At 42.4% G+C, this 19,676-nt stretch overlaps 1 protein-coding gene across 3 annotated transcripts in view; it reads left to right on the top strand.

Annotated features, from left to right (window-relative positions):
* The window catches only part of LOC106976242 (E3 ubiquitin-protein ligase RNF113A), a 503,753-nt gene that overhangs the window by 123,383 nt on the left and 360,694 nt on the right, over positions 1-19,676 (top strand). The gene's annotated exons all lie outside the window — the stretch shown is intronic.

Raw genomic sequence — 19,676 nt, 5'->3', positions numbered from 1 at the left:
CTCTTGTTGGTTGTTGGGGACTTTTGCTTTGTGATTAGAGACTCATGGGTCCATTAAAGGGAAATGTGAGGGCTGAATGGTAGCCTGGCACCTGTAGCCAAATAGCACTCCATTCGGAGGATCATCTGCCTGCCAGAACCAAGAGGAATAAGGCAACTGGGCCCAGCTCCTGGGGGTCTGGAATGTGATGTGGGTCCCTAGGCAGACTTCTCTGAAACCAGACCCTGCCTTGACCCTGGTTAATTACTCTAGTTATTCACACAGCCGAATTCCTGCTGTCAGTGGGTCCTGTGATGCACATCAAGTCTGCCAACATACACAGAGCAGTGCTAATCCTGGTGAGCTTGCCCTGGGGCTGGGCAGGACGTCCTATCGAATGATTATCATGTGATGAAACCCCAGTGCTCCCTGGCCTGTCCTGGCTTTCCGGCTGCAGTGTTAACAGACTTTTCTTCTGGGGCATCAGGGAGCTGGAAATCGCTCACATGGATCACACACGCTCTGGTGCCAGCCCAGCAGCTTTACCTAGCTGAAGGCCTCCCTCACTCTGGCTTGATAGCAATCGAGCCCTCCCAGTTGGAGCTTGTTACCTGGGAGCTGTCCAGATCCAATGATGAAAACTGGCTAGGGTGTAGTTGTTACGGTCAATTACCGGCAGCCCATTAAATGAGGGTTGGCAAACCTGGGAGCCCCTAAGCGCCATTTCTGAGGCACTTTGGGTACATTGTTTTTTTTCCAGCCTCTATTCTCTTAACCTGCCTTGGCTCCATTCTTTTCTTTCATGTTGAGACTCATGGGAATATGAAAGGAGATGGAATCCAGGGTTTTGGATTCCCAGTGTAGTGATTCCTGGGTGGTGGGATGGGATGGGATGTTCTGTGCTCAGAAGGTGGGCTGAGCCTCTTTCACCTCTCGAGGAGAGGATGTGGACTTTGTTGAGAGCCAGTGAACTGAATCACCAGAGAGGTCAGAGTGTGCCTGGAAACCAAGTGCCGGCAGAATTCCTCTGAACCTTCTTAACACAGGGCTAAAAGGAGGCTGCCTTCTATAAGAAGGCTGCATCCAGGCCTTTCCAGGCAGTCAGAGGCTCTCAGTTTGGACATTCCCGAGGTGGCCTATGCTCATCATTTTGGCCTAGGCTTCATTCTGGGCCTTCTTTCTGAGGAAGCCTAGAATTGCATCACCAGAATTTCTCTGGTCTCTAGGTAGGGCCTGTTTTTTCCTAAAGGCTAAGATTTTCCTCACGAATACTTTAGACCAGAAGTTTAAAAAATGTGGTCTCTAGACCATCAGCATCAGCATCATATGGAAGTGAGTTAGAAATGCAAAGATCAGGGGAACCTGGGTGGCTCAGTTGGTTAAAGCATTTGATTCTTGATTTTGGCTCAGGTCATGATCTCACGGTTCCTGAGTTTGAACCCTGCATCGGGCTCTGTGCTATCAGCATGAGATTCTCTCTCTCTTTCCTTCTCTGCTCGTCCTGCTTGCGCGCTCGCTCTCTTTCTCTCTCAAAATAATTAAATAAACTTAAAAAAAAAAGAAATGCGAATGACCAGGCCCCACACTAAACCTGCTGAATCAGGACTCTGGGGGTGGGGCCTGGCAGTCTGTTTCAGCAAGGCCCTTTGGATGGTGAGGAGGCATGCTTAACTCTGAGTTTACTTCTTTAGACCCATGGTGTGGTCTGTGGAACACAGCATCAGCATCTCCTGGGAGAATACTTGAAATGCAGTATCTCAGGCCACTTCTCAGACCTGCTGAATCAGAATCTGCATTTTAACAAGGTCCCCAAATGATTTGATTGCACTTTAAAGCTTGAGAAGCAGTGGTTCTCAACCTTGGCTGCATGTCAGGTTTACCTAATGTGCAGGCCCCACCCTGGACCAATTAAATCAGAATTCTTCAGGTAATGCCCAGGAGTTGGTATTTATTAAAAGTTTCCCTAGTGATTCTAATATATAGTCAAGGTTGAGAGCAGTTTCTTTGGACCACCATAGGCTCCAGAATCACAGGGAGTTGCATCTATTAAAAAACAAAACAAAACAAAACAAAACAAAACAAAACAAAACAACCAGCCAACTACACAATGACCAGAACAAACCTGGTGATGTAGAGCAGAGCTGTCCACCAATATGGAGGGACACATTAGTGCTTCATGGATTTGTTGGGTAGATGTGGAATTATTGATCCTATCAGGCCTTGGAGGTGGCAGGATGGGACCTGGGTTGGCATGAGCAGCTATGTACCCTGGGGGCTATTACAAATATACTTTTCTGTATATGCTGTGACAGGAAGAAGGTTGGGGAGCATAAGTAGAGAAGCTAAGTCTGTTATTCCTGAGTTTATGTGCTAACACTGGTGATGGGGTATGGGAAGGGTTGCAGGAGTGAGATGCTAAAAATCACTGACTCTGGGGCTGAGAAGGCAGGAACAGGCCTTTAGATATTTGATGACTTCTGTAATTCAAATCTAGACAAATGCTTTCTAGACCATTATTGCCACCTGGTATTTATTTAGTATTCTTGCTCTTTAGAGATTTCCTAGCTGTTACCTTATAATTTCTTACAATAGGCACAGATTATTTTCCTTTTTAGAGATGAGTAGTTTGAGGCCAAGAAAGTTGGGACTCCCTTAAGACCAGTTAATAAGGGACAGTCGAAGGATGAAGTGTTCCCTTGATTTTCACTGGAAAGGTCTAAAGACCTTTCATGTCATAATGGCAAATGCTACCTCTGGGATGGGGGCGAGGAGATTGGGAGTGGGACTCAGCCCCCTGTTTTCAGGCAGGGACTCCATGTTCCTACTGCTGCTTTCAGTCCTTGCCTGGAGCCTGGGGCTTCCTGGGAGTACCCCAAGAAAGCTCTAAAAGAGGAACTGTTTAGCTAATTACAAAGCCCGACTGTTGTTTGGCTGGCTGGAGTGTGTTAACACGTCCCCCTCTCGCACAAGTTTTCATCCTGGTGCTGGATGAACATATTGTAATTATGCTAATCGTGCTGGCTGGGCAGCCTGAGGCTGAGAGGGAGGGGGCCCCTCTCCCTAATTGTTTCCCTCTCCTGGAGCAGTTGGTGCTCTGCCTGAGTCCCCAGACAGGCAGAGGGAAGGCCGCAGGGCAGGTGGAGCTAGGGAGTAGGCCTGTACAGGGCTTTCTGTCCTGGGGCTGCTGGATCCACCTGGTTTTCAGGGAGGGAGAGGTCAAGGATAGGTGCCAGGGATGGGTCCATTGAGTAAAGGGACCTTCTGCTGGATTCAATGGGGACTGTTTTCAGGACTGGCCCTTGTGAGATTGTGAAAGAGGCAAATTGATCATTGATGTCCTTCACCTTCTCTTTGGTGATGGTGGCTTTTCCTCCCTTCCCACTCCTCCCTAACCCCTACCCCCCATTCTCTTGCTTCTTTTTGCTTTTTCTAAACCTCCAGGCACACAGTGTTTTTCTGCTGGTTTGGAATTTGTTTGTAGGCAAGTTTATGATACGGACATAATTATAGATATAGATACACATACAGATATAGATACTGACATAGACATGAACATCCTCACATGTAGGAGACTTAATGAACATTTGACTACTAAAGGCAACTTGTTGGAAAGAATAATGCTTAATGAAGTTAAGGCCATGAATGATGGAGATACTTTCAATCAAAATGACCTGTCCAGTGTTCTTTATATGACAGGGTTATATAAGCAAAATTGTTAACAATTGGCACCAATGGAGTTTTAAACATGGAGTTGATAATATATACTGGATTTCTTATTAAATTGTTCGCACTTACTTTTTCTTTTTTTTTTTTTTCAACGTTTATTTATTTTTGGGACAGAGAGAGACAGAGCATGAACGGGGGAGGGGCAGAGAGAGAGGGAGACACAGAATCGGAAACAGGCTCCAGGCTCTGAGCCATCAGCCCAGAGCCCGACGCGGGGCTCGAACTCACGGACCGCGAGATCGTGACCTGGCTGAAGTCGGACACTTAACCAACTGCGCCACCCAGGCGCCCCCGCACTTACTTTTTCTAACACCATCCATCTTCATGAGCTCATCAGTAAAGGGCACTTCACACAGATTTCATGGGCACATAAGGCTCTGTGTGTCGTGTACATTTATATCCATCCAATGAAAGGAACTGAGTCTCACATCCAAGCTGATGCAGACTGAAAAGGATCACTTAACCAGGAATGACCTTGAGATGGTTAGCCTCTGGGCACCCATCTGGACTTTTCACAGGATGTGTAATGCTGGTCCAAGTTCACTGTAAGCAGATTTTACAGGGCAGCATGACACTGGTCATCATTCTGGATTGTACTGAAGTAACTGTTGAGAAGGCAAACCTTGACTTGGGACTGTCACTCGTTAGAGCTTTATTTTCCACTTGTGTTTCAGTTTGTGTATTTCCCTTGGTAGTCTCCTATTCAGCTGTCAGGGAGATCATGGAAGAAGGAGTGCTTCTTTTTCTCTTTCTTTTTGATCATGCAGGTCTTTATAGCTGCAAAGGACTCCAGGGAAGTGCTAAGCTTTGTGTAACTGGCTGATGGGTTTCATTTAACACCATGATTCTTCTGTGGGATTCTTTGTTCATTGTTGGTTGTGAAACTCTTGATTCAATCCAAAATTTCTGAGCCTCAACTAGACTGGTTTATGGCGTCATGAGCCAAGTATAGAATGAAGATTGTTAGTTTGGTTTATCTTGTCTGTTAGTCCAGGGCTAGCTGGGTCTTCAGCACTGTGCTAGGTTTTAGAGGAGTAGGGGATGTACAAAATAGCAAATACAGTCCTTGCCTATAGGGCAACACATGTCTAATCTCTTATCCTTCAGTCTCTCTCTGTAATTTTTTTCCCTTGAACTTTTCCTTCTTTTCTCTTTGTCCTGTTTTCCTCCTCCTCTGTCTCATATTTTTTCTTCTGTGTGTGTTTCCAAATAAGATTTGTCTCAACTAAATATTTCTGCCTTTCCCCCTTTATTTCTATGGCCTTATTAATTGTTTTTTTTTTTTAATCATCTGATTATAGATTTTCAAAGCAGGAAAACAAACAGGCAGGCAACAAAAACATCTCTTAAAGCCTGATTCCTAAACAGTCATGGATGGGTTAAGCAGACCTTCCCTCTCCTCATACTATATAACCTTGCCCAGGTATTATAACTCAAATGGTCCATTATCTGAAAGATCTCCCTAACAGTGGGCGTTCTGACCTACTATGCAGTATGCGCTTCCTCCATAACCATTCACAACAGGCTAAATGCAGGGCAAAATTTCAGTCTAAAACAGAATTACCCTGGATTCCTGGCACTTTAAACCAGATTGCTAATACCCAGTGATTTCATTAGAGTATCTCTTGTAGGCGTGGACTTTTTTTCCTCCCATTTTAAAATGCTAGTTAAAAGGGAAAAATGACAAGCTCATTCCTCTGAAAGAGAATTTTGGCAGGCAGATAGTATGATTCTGGAACAGACGGTTTAAATATTATTTATGTGTTAATTTAAAGTTGCAACATGGGCTTATGCATATTCCTGCAACATTAAATAGCTGTTCAACTTGCAATTGTTATCAAGATTAGATCAGTTTATTTGGAAGAAGAGAAAACATAGGGTGGGTTGCTGCCCCTGGGAACAGAGAAGCCACTATAGTGCAGGCTCTCAGCCGTTGGTGAGAGAAGGAAGAGCCAGAGCATTTTCTCTGCTAGGGCAGGCAGCCTGTTACTGGGGCTAGAAACCACTGTCCTCCAATATGTGGTTATTGACCTGTTCAAATGATTGCTTTTCATTTGCTACTTCAGATCTAATTGTTGACTCTAGTGTGGACTACATTTATTCACCATGTCCAATAGCCAGCAAGCAACCTTCTCAACTTTGAGAATGGAACAGGGAGGTAATTAAATGGAAAATCAACAATAATACAAAACATCATATGATAAGACAAATCTTATTCTTTTTTTTTTAAAGTTTATTTATTTTTGAGAGTGACAGAGACAGTGTGAGCTGGGGAGGGGCAGAAAGAGAGGGAGAGAGAGAATCCTAAGCAGGCTCCAGGCTCTGAGCTGTCATTGGAGAGCCCAATGTGAGACTCGAACTCATGAAACTGAGGTCATGACCCTAGCCAAAGTTGGACACTTAACTGACTGAGCCACCCAGGTGCCCCAAGGCCAATCTTACTCTACCTTTAATTGTTATTTTAAGAAAAACTGAATGAAGGTATTTACCTCAGAAAACAAGAGGAAAAATCCTCCTTAGGTTGAATCACTTCTTGCCACGTTTTAGGCAACAATAAAGTTGGATACCTAGTATGAATTTCATACAGAAAAAAAAAGGATGGCTCATAGATGTGTAAGTCAGGATAGGTTAGGTTAGGGTGGTGTAACAGACAATCCACAAATCTCAGTGGCGTAGCATATAAAGGCTTATTTCTTCCTCATGAAAATTCCACAAGTCAGAACAACTTTTGGCTTTCCAGGTTGCTTGCATATATTACTGTGCCATCTGGAACACATGTCTTGCACTTTGGTTATTAGAGCGTGGGAAGAGCTTTGCATACCGGCTTTTAAATTCTTCATCCCAGAAGTGAAATACATCACTTCTGCTTGCAACTTGTTGGCCATAATTAGTCATAGTACCCCTCCTAACTGTAACTAAGCTGAGAAATGTAAAGGAACACATAATGAGTGCTAAATGTTTCTGCCACAAAGCATAAATGGGACCTATGCTGTGTTAAAAGGGTCTCATTTTGTTAACTACCAGTATTTGTGTGATAGGAGCATTTTAGAGAGGATTGCAGAGGGCTAGACTACTGGGAGGATTAAGGGTCAAGGTCCTCTCAAAGGCAGGAGAGCTGGAGTCAGCTCTATACTTGCTCAGACTGCTGGGTTTAAGTAGACAGAATTGTGGAAGACCCCGAGAGGCTACAGACAGAGCGTCTGGTTGCCCTACTAGGGGACCATCTCCGTATAAAGAGGCAGATGATTTGGAGGAGTCTGATGCTTGCCATTTCAAATCTCTGGGTTTGTGAGTGCCCTTTCTGAGGCTGGCTAGTGCTCTGTAGACACTGACCATTCCTGCACGTAGTCCTCCCAGATGCCAAACCTCTCCTAAGGTAGGGATGCCTTAGTGGTTGTTGTGACAGCAGTAGTTGTGTCCCATGGTGACTTACCCAGAGAATTCCACCAGGTTTCTAGAGGAATAAACCAGGCAACCAGAGTAGGTCAGTATTGTTGCTTTTGTGGTATAAACTAGGGCTTCTCAAACTTGGTTATGCTTACAAATGACCTAGAGATCTAGTAAAAAATGCAGATTCTGGTTGAGTAAATCTGGGGTGAGGCCCGAGATTCTGCATATTGACCAAGATCTCACACTTCACATAACCAAGGATTAACCAAGGATTCCAACTGGGTGTGTTAATTTACTGAGGCTCAGTTGTGTGAATATGATAGAAGGTTTTCCTTGGAAGCTTCCTCTGTGGGAGGCAATAATCTCAATCTCATTATTCCTATTGTGCAGGCCACTGATGGGAATCACACATGGGCGGGCCTTCAGAGACAGAGAGGCCTCACTTGGGCTGAGCTATTTGTGAATATATGAATTCTCAATACACCTGGTTTTGTTTTCTCCTGTTAAGGAATCTGACAGGCAGTTAATAGCTCATGAAAAAGCCATATCCAAACTGTACTTTGAAGGAGTCAGAAGGTACTGCTTTTGAATGATTTCCTTCCCGTTGCAACTTCCAAATCCAGTCTAGCAAGGGGCCTGGACCATGAGTGGCTCCTCTAGCATTCAGATGTGTGTGAGCAAACACAAGAGGCAATCAAATCACCTTAACACTGGCCACTTCAGAGCGCTCACTTGAGATGACAGTTTCAGCTTCAAAAGAGGTATGCAAACCGGAATAATGAAATGTTCCATTTTATTAAGTTCCTGGCCAGAGGGAGGGATTGTACTAGAAGGAAGAAAAGGTGGGGGGTTTTTGGCTTGATTTCTGTGACGCTGATAAGCAGTAATTCTTGCAGGGGGGGGGGGGAAGTAACCCACTGCAGTAAAACCATTTTCATAATACCATGGGAATGAGTTATTGCTGCGAGTGAGGCATGGCTCCTAATGGCTGCCTCGGCTTCCATCTCCATCTTTCATGGGCCAGTCCGACGTTTTTATAGTGCTGACACAAGAGAGAGCATTTACGTTGTTTCCATTCTCCATCTGTCAACAGTTAGGGTAGAGGGCCACTACCTGAGCTTCACTTTTGATCTGATTTCTGTGTCGCTCGGCATGGGACTGCTGGATATGTCTTGGGAGCAGAGTGGCTCTGGAGGCCAGTTGCACCACGTTTTCAGACCACTGATAGTTAGGAGGACTGAGAGTAAATTGTTTTTGCACAAATCAGAGCAAAGTGCCCTTTCCTCTCCTTTATGGTTCATCAGAAACTTGGCCACGGTGCATCGGCCTCGCTTTCCCTGGGCCTCCCAGAACCTTGTCCGAGTTCCATTTCCAGAAAGTGGGATTCTCTGTCTCTCAGTGGACCTGGTATATGCCTGACTCTGAAATAGCAACTCAGAGATCTGGTTAAATGCACGGATGAGGAGAAAACGCTTAACGTGTGTGTGCCTCTACATTTCCACCCCTACCAGTAGTATCTGTGTGATTTGCACTAGGAACATGCGTATCCTTCCTGTCACTTCACTTCAACCCCCAAAAGCTCTTTAGGGATTGCTTACCAGTATTCCTAGGATCCATGAATGCAGAAGTTACTTCTTCTCCTCATTAATACATTGAGAGTTAACTATTAGCATGTAGTAACCTGTATTGTTAGTTGCCTAACCTTTGAGATCAGAGAATGTTTTCTTTATATTTTCCTGTGGTGAGATTCCTGGCACTGTACCATAGCAGTTACTCGATGTATGTTTGATTGATCAGCAGATTGACCCAGTATCTGCTTGGATCTGCTTATGCTTTAAAAGGCAGGGTGTTTTGAGGGCGAGACAGGATAGATACCTGCTAATGCATGCCTTGAAGTCTTTGTAGAGAGTACCATTTGATGTGGCTGCTAAAACTGTCCACAAGCCAGTGCAAAGAATTCTAACATGAGAGAAAAGAGTCAGTGTACAAATGCAGATATGGATTGAAGTCTGATCGCAGAGTGTAGCAATGTCTCTGACGGAGCCTGAGTGTCTTTTGGAGCTTCTTGGTCCTAAAGATCTCATTCAGCTTTAGTTTAGGATGGTAATAAGTTAAGCTCCAACACTGGGACAGCCGTTGATCAATGAAATGAGCTGGCAGTTTCCAGACAGATTCATGAAATGAAATACCTCAAATTGACCAGTCTGAGAACATTTTTCACAGCCTATCCATCCCTTCTGAGCTATTCAGAGAGCAAAGTAAAAGAAATTAGAACTTTGAAATTGCTGCTTGTCCAGTGGCAACCTCTCTGGGACACTGAACGAGTTGCAATTTATCTAGTTTTTCCACTTAGAGAATTGGCAATAGCAGCTGCACCAACCACACTTAATGAGTATAGATGTGTTAGATGCTGTACTGAGTCTCTCGATCTCAGTTAATTTTCACGACAAACAGGCAAGGTAGCAGTTGTTATCCTTATTTCATAGATGAGGAAACCATCACTCAGAGAAGGAAGTAAGTTACCCAAAGTTACACAGCTAGGAAGTTGCAGAAGGACTTGAACCCTAGCTCTACTTGATCCAAAGCCAAGCTCATAAATGTTACACAAACTGCCTTTTCCCTTTTCCAGCATCTCTCCTTGAAAAGAAATGCTCCTTTTCCAAGTGGAATTGGAAGACAGTGGGGTAGGTCCCAGTTCTTTAAGAGGTATGTCCTTGTGATTTGGGAGGTAGGAAATATAAAAAATAAATTTTTGCTACTTCTCAGCCTGGTAGCCATTTCAGATGAACTAATAATAGTTGGAACTGTTTTGTGGGAGAACTCCATTCCCCTTTGAGAACTGTTGCAGTAATGCCTTTGGAAGGATTTAAATTCCTCTTAGGAGTTGGGCTGCCAAGGTTACCAGCCCAGACAGCCAGGAGAAGGGCATTCAACCAGGAAGATCTGAAGGAGAAAAAATAAGTGAGAGGAGAGGGATGAGTTTGATTCAATGCATTTCAGTCACTTGAAGAACATCCAGGGGTGAATGTTGGACTAGAACATTGAGCATCAAAGAATATGACTGATGCTTTGAAGTGGAATAAGGAGACCAGTTAAATGTGTAAGAATAAATAAATATGAGGCCAGTTAAACATGTGTAAGAATAAATGAGGTTATTAAAGGACACAGTGCAGAGAGGGAAGGAGGAAATCAAGGTAAGAATCTTGGGAGGAAGAGGAATCCATAAGAGAAAGTAGAAAGTGCTCAAAGCTAGGAGAGGAGGAATTATGCAGGGGGATTGTTAAAAGGGTCTACTAAATTGTTAGATGGTTAAAAGCAGTGTCTACCACAGTTGAACGTGTGTGCACATTCATGTGACCTTGGGCTTCCTTCTTGGTATATGGTCCACAGAAATGGGTATGTGTGGGCACATACCCATACACGCAAGAATATTCATGGCAGTTTTGTTTATGATAACCCCATGTGTGTCAGCAGTAGAATAGAAAATAAATTTTAGCATATTCCCACAATTATAGTACTACACAGCAATTAAAAATGAAGTACTATACGTGCAACAAGAAGGATTAATCTCATAGACATAATGTTGAATGAAAGGTTTTTTAAAAAGAAGTATTCATAGAGATAGCAAAAATTAAAGAGGACTGATTTTATATCCTCCCTGTAAGAGACATTTGGGATTCTGATCCTCCCTTATACAGGCTTTATAGCAAATGTGCTATTTTGGAGGCTTTTTTTGAGCCTAATAGAGTACAGAATTGGCTTCCCCCCCCCCATTTAATTTGCAGCTCCTCTTGCCCCCAAACCCACTGGAGTGAACATAAGTGTTGATGCCAGAGAAATTTTCGATGGATCCCTAGCTTTTTGGACTTGACCTTTATGACTAGCACCTGTTCACTGAGGGTTGGTCAGCCTTCTTGATCACATGTTGGGATTTTCTGCTTGGTCATTTTTGGTTTGACTTTCATATTTAGTCCAAATCAGTCATTCTTTGTAGGAGACTCTAAATTGAATACAGAAATAACAGTTTCCCTATTAAAGGGTTTCTTTTGTTTTGCTTTTGAGTGTGAATTTCATGAATATGTTTGCCTTATATGCCCCAAAGAGTAATGAGTACTAGTTTAGGAATCCTTTTTTGATGTGGTTTGGCTGTAAGTCATGTCTTTTAGAAATTAGCATAAACTTCTCTTTTTTCTTTCTCTCAACATGAGAAGTCAGTGTTGCAGTCTTTTTCCTTTTGTTTCTAATAAGGTAAAGACTCCACAGGGTTAATTAATGCCAACTATCCTGTGACAAAGATTGAGCCAGCTGAGAGCATTCATTTATTACCCAGGGTGAACAAACCAGCCATTGAGGAGGGAGAAAAGAGAATAATCATCCTTCAGCAGGAGAATGAAGCAGTGGAGGATCTGGGAATCTGTGAGGCAAAGAAAGATTTCTAACAGTTTAAGAGAGTAGCCGGTGGCAGTAGCTGGAGGCTGAGATGGAGCAACGATGTAGGATGGAGTTAGAAATAAGAGGCTGGGGCACCTGGGTGACTCAGTCGGTTAAGCAGTTAAGCTTCTGACTCTTGATTTCGGCTCATATCATGATCTCACTGTCGTAAGGTTGAGCCCTGTGTCGAGCCCTGTGTGGAGCCCCATGTCAGGCTCTGTGCTGGGAGTGGAGCCTGCTTAAGAGTCTTTCTCCCTCTCTCTGCCCAACCCCCTCTCAAATAAAAGAAATCAGAGGCTAAAAGTGAAAGTGGGAGGGATGGCAGTGGCAAATCTATGAAAGAGCTGGAGAAGAGGTGAGAGCTCCTGTTGAGTAGAGGTGAAAATTCAGGCACTGTCCACCTGCTATCAAGACTTTGAAATGAAAAAAATAATATCCCCCCACAGGTAGAAGCAACTGAGTATTTCCAATCATCTATGAATTTTGTGTTGCGGTGGGAGTTGGTAAAACATCTGAGAGATTGAATTGTTTACTCTTCAATCATTCATTTTAATTCAGTGAAATTAATTCAGTGGAAACATAGTCTTTAATAAATGATTATTATTCCACTTTTTATTGTGGAGATTTGAAAACATACACAAGTTCAGAGAATATTATGGTCCCCAAGGCTCCCATTACTCATTACCTAGTGCTAATAATTATCAATACTTTGTCATTCTTGATACATGCTCATTTTTGGAAGATGAGTTCAGGGGAATTTTAATTATTTTTTGTATTAAAGAAGAGCCCGTGTCTACCTCCTAATCTCATTTGCTCTTTTAAATCAAAATAGCCACCAAATATCCAACAGATATTTGGGGACTATTTTTCTGCTTTTTACAAGTTGGCGCAATTACAGGAGCAAACAGTAAGATCTGCTGGGGTTTGCACTTGTTGGCCCCATTATGGATGAGCCCTTAGCATCAGATGGTGGCCAGGCAGGACGGTAAAGGATCCTGGCAGGTTTTGGTGCCTCAATTCTTTGATCCATGGGATCCTCCTTCAGGCATCCTGGAGCTCAGGATCTCTTACCTGTCTTTTAAACAACATACCTGCAGAAAAAGTTTTGCTTGACTTACTCACCATGAGAATGGATGATTGGGTATATTTCATGTCTGTCTGTTAGGGGAAGCTTCATTTTAAGTGTAAATAAGAAGCTGGGTGAAATATATAAATCAGTAATTGCAGAAGGCAGGTGTTAGGCAACAGGTTAGGGAATTATTTCTTCCGGATGCAGGGCCTGGACCCCAAAATCACTTGGTGTAGGCTGCCACCTATTTCTATATACAGAGTGGCCCCAGCATGTCAGCCTTCTTGTGATGTCCCCAGACTTCATCTTCCATACTTCCTGGGCACAGCTCCCTCCTCCAAGTTCTGGTCAGCCTTGTGCTTGTGCCTTCAGGAGCCCTGTCCATAGGCAAGGTCAAAAGCTTGTGGCTGTGGTGCCTGCCGGGGTTTGGGAAGGGAATGTGCAGCTGTTCATTTTATTTTTACTTCTTCCTGTTCTTCCCTTGCAGGGGTTGTCCACCCTCTGCTGCCTTCTGAAATGATTATTAATGGAATCCTCTTCACTTTTTCTGAACCCTTGGTTTTTCCTCTTAGTTCCTGATTATTTTAATTCTGCTAGGCTCTTTTTTTCATGTCTTTTGCCTGCTGGTCCTTGATTTACAGTCCTGCCTTTTTCCTGCTCATGTCCTTCTTTTCTATTCCTGTCATATTCTTTCTCTTCTTTGAGCTTGCACATATTGGAGCAAATGAAAATATAATTTTCAGATTTTACTGGCCCAATTATTCTATTTTAAATGAAGCCACGGCAGCAATCACACTGATCTCTGAAACCCAGGCAATCTGAGGACAGAAGAAAAATACTAGCTCTTCTCTTGCCTTCCTGGCCACTTGCTCTGATATGATTTTTATCTCAAAGAATATTATAGATTTAAACATGTTATAAGTCACATTAAGTTTTTTCCCAATGAGAAAAAGGTAAATTACTAATATTTTTGAATACATTAGTGATTCTTTTGAGCATCTTCTGGGTGCATAAGTGTTATGCTGATCAGCTATGCCTTTGACTGGTAACTTTTCCAAAAGATTGGTATCCTATAATTGGTCTATGAAGTAAGAACAAGAAGAACTGAAGGTATTATGCAAGTATTAAGCCATGAAATTGTCATAGGGTGTATCTTTAATAGTTTAGCTTGGTTCTCATCTTCATGAAGATTTTCCTAGTCATTGCCGGAAGTTCTATTCTTGAATCCTTCCTTCCTTCCTCCCTCTCTGCCTCCCTCCCTCCCTTCCTCCCTCCCTTCCTCCCTCCCTCCCTCCCTCCCTTCCTTCTTCCTTCCCTCTCTCCCTTTCTTCCTTCTGTCTTCCCTCCCTCCAACCCTCTTCCCTCCCTCCCTTGCTCCTTCCTTCCTTCCTTCCTTCCTTCCTTCCTTCCTTCCTTCCTTCCTTCCATCTATCCTTCTTCCATCCTTGCTTCTTCCATCCTTCCTTCCTTCTATCCATCCATTCATGCATCCATACGTCTGTCCATTCACCTATTCAATCACCCATGCACTCATCCATCCACCCACCTAGTGCTTATTACTCTTTGTAAGACGCTGTGCAAATATTGGTCATGCAAAGAGCAGTATAGTCCCCGCCCTTAAAGGGTTCATAATTTGGTAGGAGAGAACTTATAATAATAATAGAAGCTAATATTTATTGAGCTTTAACTATATGCCAGGCATTGTAATAAGCATTTAAAATAAATGATCTCACTTAATAATCAGAGAAACTCCTGAAGTATCATTGCACAGATGAGAAAATTATTGCTGGGCTAGAAATATTGGACATGAGGGCTAGTTTGACTTTAGAAGCCTATAAACCTTCAATCTGATGGTCAGCCTCATAAAACCCCAAGTGGTAATGTGTCTAATTCCTACAAACTATCATTCTTCTTACACTGGTAAGAAATAGGAGAGGGTTTGGAGGCCACCATTGGATGTCCAGTCACTGTGAGCCTTTCCTGTGGAGACATCTGCAATGAAGGATTAAGTGGGGACTCTGCTGCTCATAGTCACATGGTGGATGAGCCCAAGAAGGGAAGAAAGCCTGACTCCTTGAGCTCAGGTTTGGAAAGAAGGTTCTCTGTTGATATCTCATTGTGTTGATCTCTGTTGTATTTTAATAATGTAAATGTATTTTTACACCTTGCTTAAGGATTCTTAATTTATTATCTCTGAATGGCAGTGATGGCAGTTGGAAAGCAGTAGCAACTTGGGGAAACACAGAAAAGTTAAGTAACTTGCCCAAGGTTACAGGGCTAGGAAGTGCCAGAGTGATACTTGAGCCCAGAATCAGGATAGTTGTCTCTACACTTAATTTGTTTCACTTACTTAGTGCTTATTGGATATGTGCTTGCAGTACAAAGAACAAATCCTTGGAGCCAAACCAATCTGGGCATGAACATGCCCTCCGGCACTTGCTAATGTCATCATCTTGGACACATTAAACTTCCATAGCCTCACTGTCCTCCTTTGCAGAAGTGGGATAGTGATACTTAAGGAGACAGGCTGCTGTGAGGATTAAATGAGATGATGGATATAGAGTACTAGTCTGGTACTTGGCACACAGAAGAAGAAGACCCTCCATAAATGTCTGTTGTCTTAGTTCGGGTCTCCTCCCTTTTGGATTTTGGTTCTCCAAGGGCATATCCCTACTTACTGTGGGAACTCAGGAAGTGTCTGATGATTATGAATAGGGCTTTGGGAAGCCATGTGAGACCAATGGCTGTCAGCTTTTAGATCACTTTCTCTTTAATTTTAGGGGAAATAGATACATTGTAGAAGACTGGCCCCACAGTGGCTTATCATCATCATCATCATCATCATCATCATCATCATCATCATCATCAAAGCCTTTAACCAAAGATTACCTGGTCATAATCTTCATGGGGTGGAACCTGATAATCCTTACTCTCTCCCCAGTGATTCATATGATCCACCAGTTTGGGAAGCTATTAACCTTAGAGGGTTTCATTACCTATAATAGCCCAGTGTCCTGTATACAGTTGCCAGGTAAAATACAGATGACTAGTTAAATCTGAATTTCAAATAAACAATGAGTACTATTTTACCCTAAGTATCTTTTAACTATCACACAGAACATAGTTACGCTAAAAATTATTCATTGTTTATCTGAAGTAAAAATTTAACTGGTGTGCTGTATTTTTATTTGCTAGATCCTAATCCCAGTTCATAATGATGCAGGCATGTAAGGAGAAAAGACCAACATTTCCATGTACTTTCTACTGCCCTCTGAAATGCACACAGTGCTCTTTTGGTTAATTTTCCCCTCAATAAAAAACATGAGTTGTTAACTGGTGTTGGCTAAGTCTTGTGTGATTTAATTCCTCCCACCACAGACATTATTTTGTATAACCCATAAATGAAGGTAGATTTAGGTATTGTGATGGAAAAGATTTTTCTTTGAGAATTTCTGGCCCTTGAGGTTCCATGTGGTCACCCTTTGTCATCATGCTGGGGATAGCTTGAGGCAAAATAATGCTACTCACAACCTCTTCCCACCACACCACCTCTTTCCCTAACTTTGTGTCACTGTGAATCCTCAGCTCCCTCCTCTTGATTTTTATGATCTGCAAAATGGTGAAAAGAGGAAAAAATGTCCTGAGCTTAATCGAAAGTCTATCTAATAATAATGAGTCCTGCAGCGGGCTTGTAAAGAATGCAGATCAGACCCACTTAACCATAATGGTCCTACAAAGTAATGAAGACTCAAGTGGTCCTTATTAGGTATCAAGCTGTGAATCAGAACTCATCTAACATTCTGATTGCTGAGGAAATCAGTAATTGATGTGACAGAATGGCCATTGTTATTATTATTATTACTTTTCTTTTTTTTTTTTAGACGAAGCTGCTAGAAGCCTGCCCCCAGCCTCCTTGGGGTATACCAGGTGTGCGGGTTGAGTGTTGCCCTTCCATTAAATCTTCAAATGGGGGCTCTAATAAATTTTGCATTGAAATAAGTAATGACCACATTTAATGACCAGTTTGTGTGAGTGTTAACAGCTTGTGAGCCAACAAACTGGTCATTAACAGGTGCTAACTTTTGCTTTCTGGTTTAAACAATCCATTCTCATCTTTCTCCTGTTTGTGTTAGGGACTTATGCAAATTATGGCTGGTTTTTTCATTTTCCTTGAGATAGGCAGCTCTTTTAATCAGATACCTCTCTGCTCATGGCTCCTCTTTCCCAGGATTGTTTCTTCTGTAGTTTAGAGATGAATGCATTTTTTAAAAAAAAATCCAGTTTTTCTTCTGAAGGAATGAATGCATCCTGGCATAATTTGGTTCCAGAATGAATTAGGTGAAAAGTCATGGAGAAAAATCCACTCTTAAAATATGAAATCTCCTTCTTTGAAGAAGGAATGCAAATAGGTGGAAAATGTCATAAGATTTGAGGCAGCATTATGTCTGCTGAGGGGATGTGAGAAAGATTATCATCTTTGTGCTAGAAATGAATAGACATTTCTATTTGAAGAGCGTGCGATTGATCTTCCCTTAGTCCAATACGTGTCTGCAGTGGACCCCTCCAGAGAAATCCCCTTCCCACAGTCTCCCTTGTTTTGGTTTCCTTGCTTTTGCCAGATTATTAGTAAAAAGAACATACTCTCCTCTCTCATGTACCCTTGGGGGAGTGGGGTTGGGAGAAAGTTTGCGTTGCATGAGTTTCCTGTAGATAAAAGAGAAGTCAGAAAACAAGAAGTCTAAATTCTGTCCAGTGTGCTACCTTTACCATCTTGTGTATATGGAGGCTGCACTGGATTATACACTGTTCTGAAGCAGTGCTTCTGAAACTGTTTGTGGCAAAGAGCTATTAAAAAAATCCAGTCCATTGCAGATTGATCATTTTTAAAGTATAAAATCAGACACTTGAATGTCCTGGCCAATGTCAAATTGCTGTACAAGTTTCTAACTGGTTTCTCTCACTTTTCATACTTATCCTGTCTTGGGCACAGTGGGTGTGCAACCAACATCAGTCATGGGTCACACTTTGGGTAGCACTGTTCTCATGACCTTGAGTCTTTCCTCTTTTATAGGTAGGAGTGTTGGTGGTGGGAGAAAACTGTGGCTCAGCCACAACTTGCAATGATCATTTCCTTGGAATGACTTTATGGTGAAAGGGTGGGCCATGACTGGATGGTTTCTCAACTATCCAGTCATGGATATTTTATTTTTAGTATAGTCTTCTATGATATTTGGCCAACAAGAAGGAAGCAGCTTAGTGAAACTAATTTTCCCTCTTGGGTGTTCTTCAGATTAGAGTGGCTGGAGCACTTGTCTTGATTAATCTAAACCCAGGAGCAGAGAGGAAGGCGCTCTGGGCCAGCAATAGGGTTGTTGTTTGGGGAAGAAAGGTAACCGTGGTCTGAGTCCTCTCACACATGGAAGTGTTTTATCAGATGGGGCCTTTAGAAGGTTCTGTGTTCTTTATAAGTGTCAGAATTTTAAAACTTAATGTTATAAAACGTGTATGGATGATGGCAACAATCTGTAAAATGGCATTTAAAGTCACATTCAAGTTTTGTTCCTGGATATTATGAAATTTAATTGTATTAGTAAGCTACAAGGTACCGTTTACTTTCTTGTTTATGGTTGTTTTCAGTATGTCACAGAATCTGAAATAAAAATGCACTGTTTAAAATGAGTGGGGTTCAATACCTTAATATATTTCTTTTAAAGATCACTTACATGTTGGTCAAACCCCACTGAAAAGCAAAGCTGTTAAGAGTGAACATGTATTTTATGAAGACTTGGTATTGCTTAATGGTTGGCCGTAATCATACGAATATCAGCTTTAATTTGTATCAGAGGGTTTGTTGAATTTGAACTAAAAAAGTCCCTGTGTTCTAATTCTAGCACCATTGCTCTCAGAGTTCCTTAGGCTCCTTGCTTGTTTTCTTCTCATTAATACATTGGAGGCCCCAAGAGTTCAGTGTATCTCTTCAGTTAACATTTATGGAACACTTACTATTGTGAGGCAAGGTGCTAGACACTGAGAGATCAAAAGGAAATAAGACATGTGCCCCACCACTCCTGGCACTGGCAATGAAATACGAAAAATGAGATGGACCACACAGGTCATCTGACGTTCAAGAGAGGCACAGCCACGGTGAGCTATTGTGGGGATGCAGATGAGGAGAGTACTCACTTCTGGGCAGCGGCTTGCAGTGACGGTGGAGGCTAGGAGAAGGGAGGGATGATATTTTAGGTAGTGGTCAGCAACTTTTTCTATGAAGGGCCAGGTAGTAAAGATTTTAGGCTATGCATATCAGATGGCTTTGATTGTAACTATTCAACTCTGCGGTTGTGATGTGGCTGTGTTCCAATAAAATTTTTATTTACCAAAGCAGGTGGTGGGCTGGATTTAGCTTATGGTGGCACAAAAGATATTTCTAGAGAAATGAAGGAAGAACCTGGAAATAAATGTGGATCAGTTCTAGGAAATTTGGATGCTAAGCTGAGTAATTTGAACTTTCACTTGAAGGTCATGGAAAAAAAAATCACTGTATTGGTCAGGCCAGACCAGGCTATGTGGCAGTAAAAACAAAACAAAACAAAACAAAACAAAACAAAACAAAACAAAACAAAACAAAACAACTTCCAGAGTCTTTTCATACAGTGGCTTACTTCTAGCACATACAAAATTTGATGTGGTGAAGGCTGTTCTCCCAGATAATAGCCAGTTATCCTCCATATGGTATGGCAGTGACTCAGGCACTTCCATTTTGTGGCTCTGCCATTTCAACACTTGGGTTCCTGGGTCACCACAGGAGAGAAAATAGAACTTAGAAAACTCATACTTGTTTTGCAATGCCTTGGTCCAGAGTTGATACCCTCTCTTCCATCACAGTCCAATGGCCAGAACTTGTGGTCTGGTTCTGTAACTATAAGAGGGTTGGAGAAGAAAATCAGAACAGGTAAGCACTAGAAGTCTCTACCACATTGTCTGTGGGCAGAATGAAACCAGTCATGGTGTGGGAGGAGGGTGGCAGAGAAGTAACATGATCACAGTGTTGCCTGTGGAAGGTTAATCTAAAGGACGGCCC

Source organism: Acinonyx jubatus, chromosome A3 (assembly GCF_027475565.1).
Source record: "Acinonyx jubatus isolate Ajub_Pintada_27869175 chromosome A3, VMU_Ajub_asm_v1.0, whole genome shotgun sequence".
Lineage (NCBI taxonomy): Eukaryota > Metazoa > Chordata > Mammalia > Carnivora > Felidae > Acinonyx > Acinonyx jubatus.
This window is presented reverse-complemented; position numbering and strand designations above follow the sequence as displayed.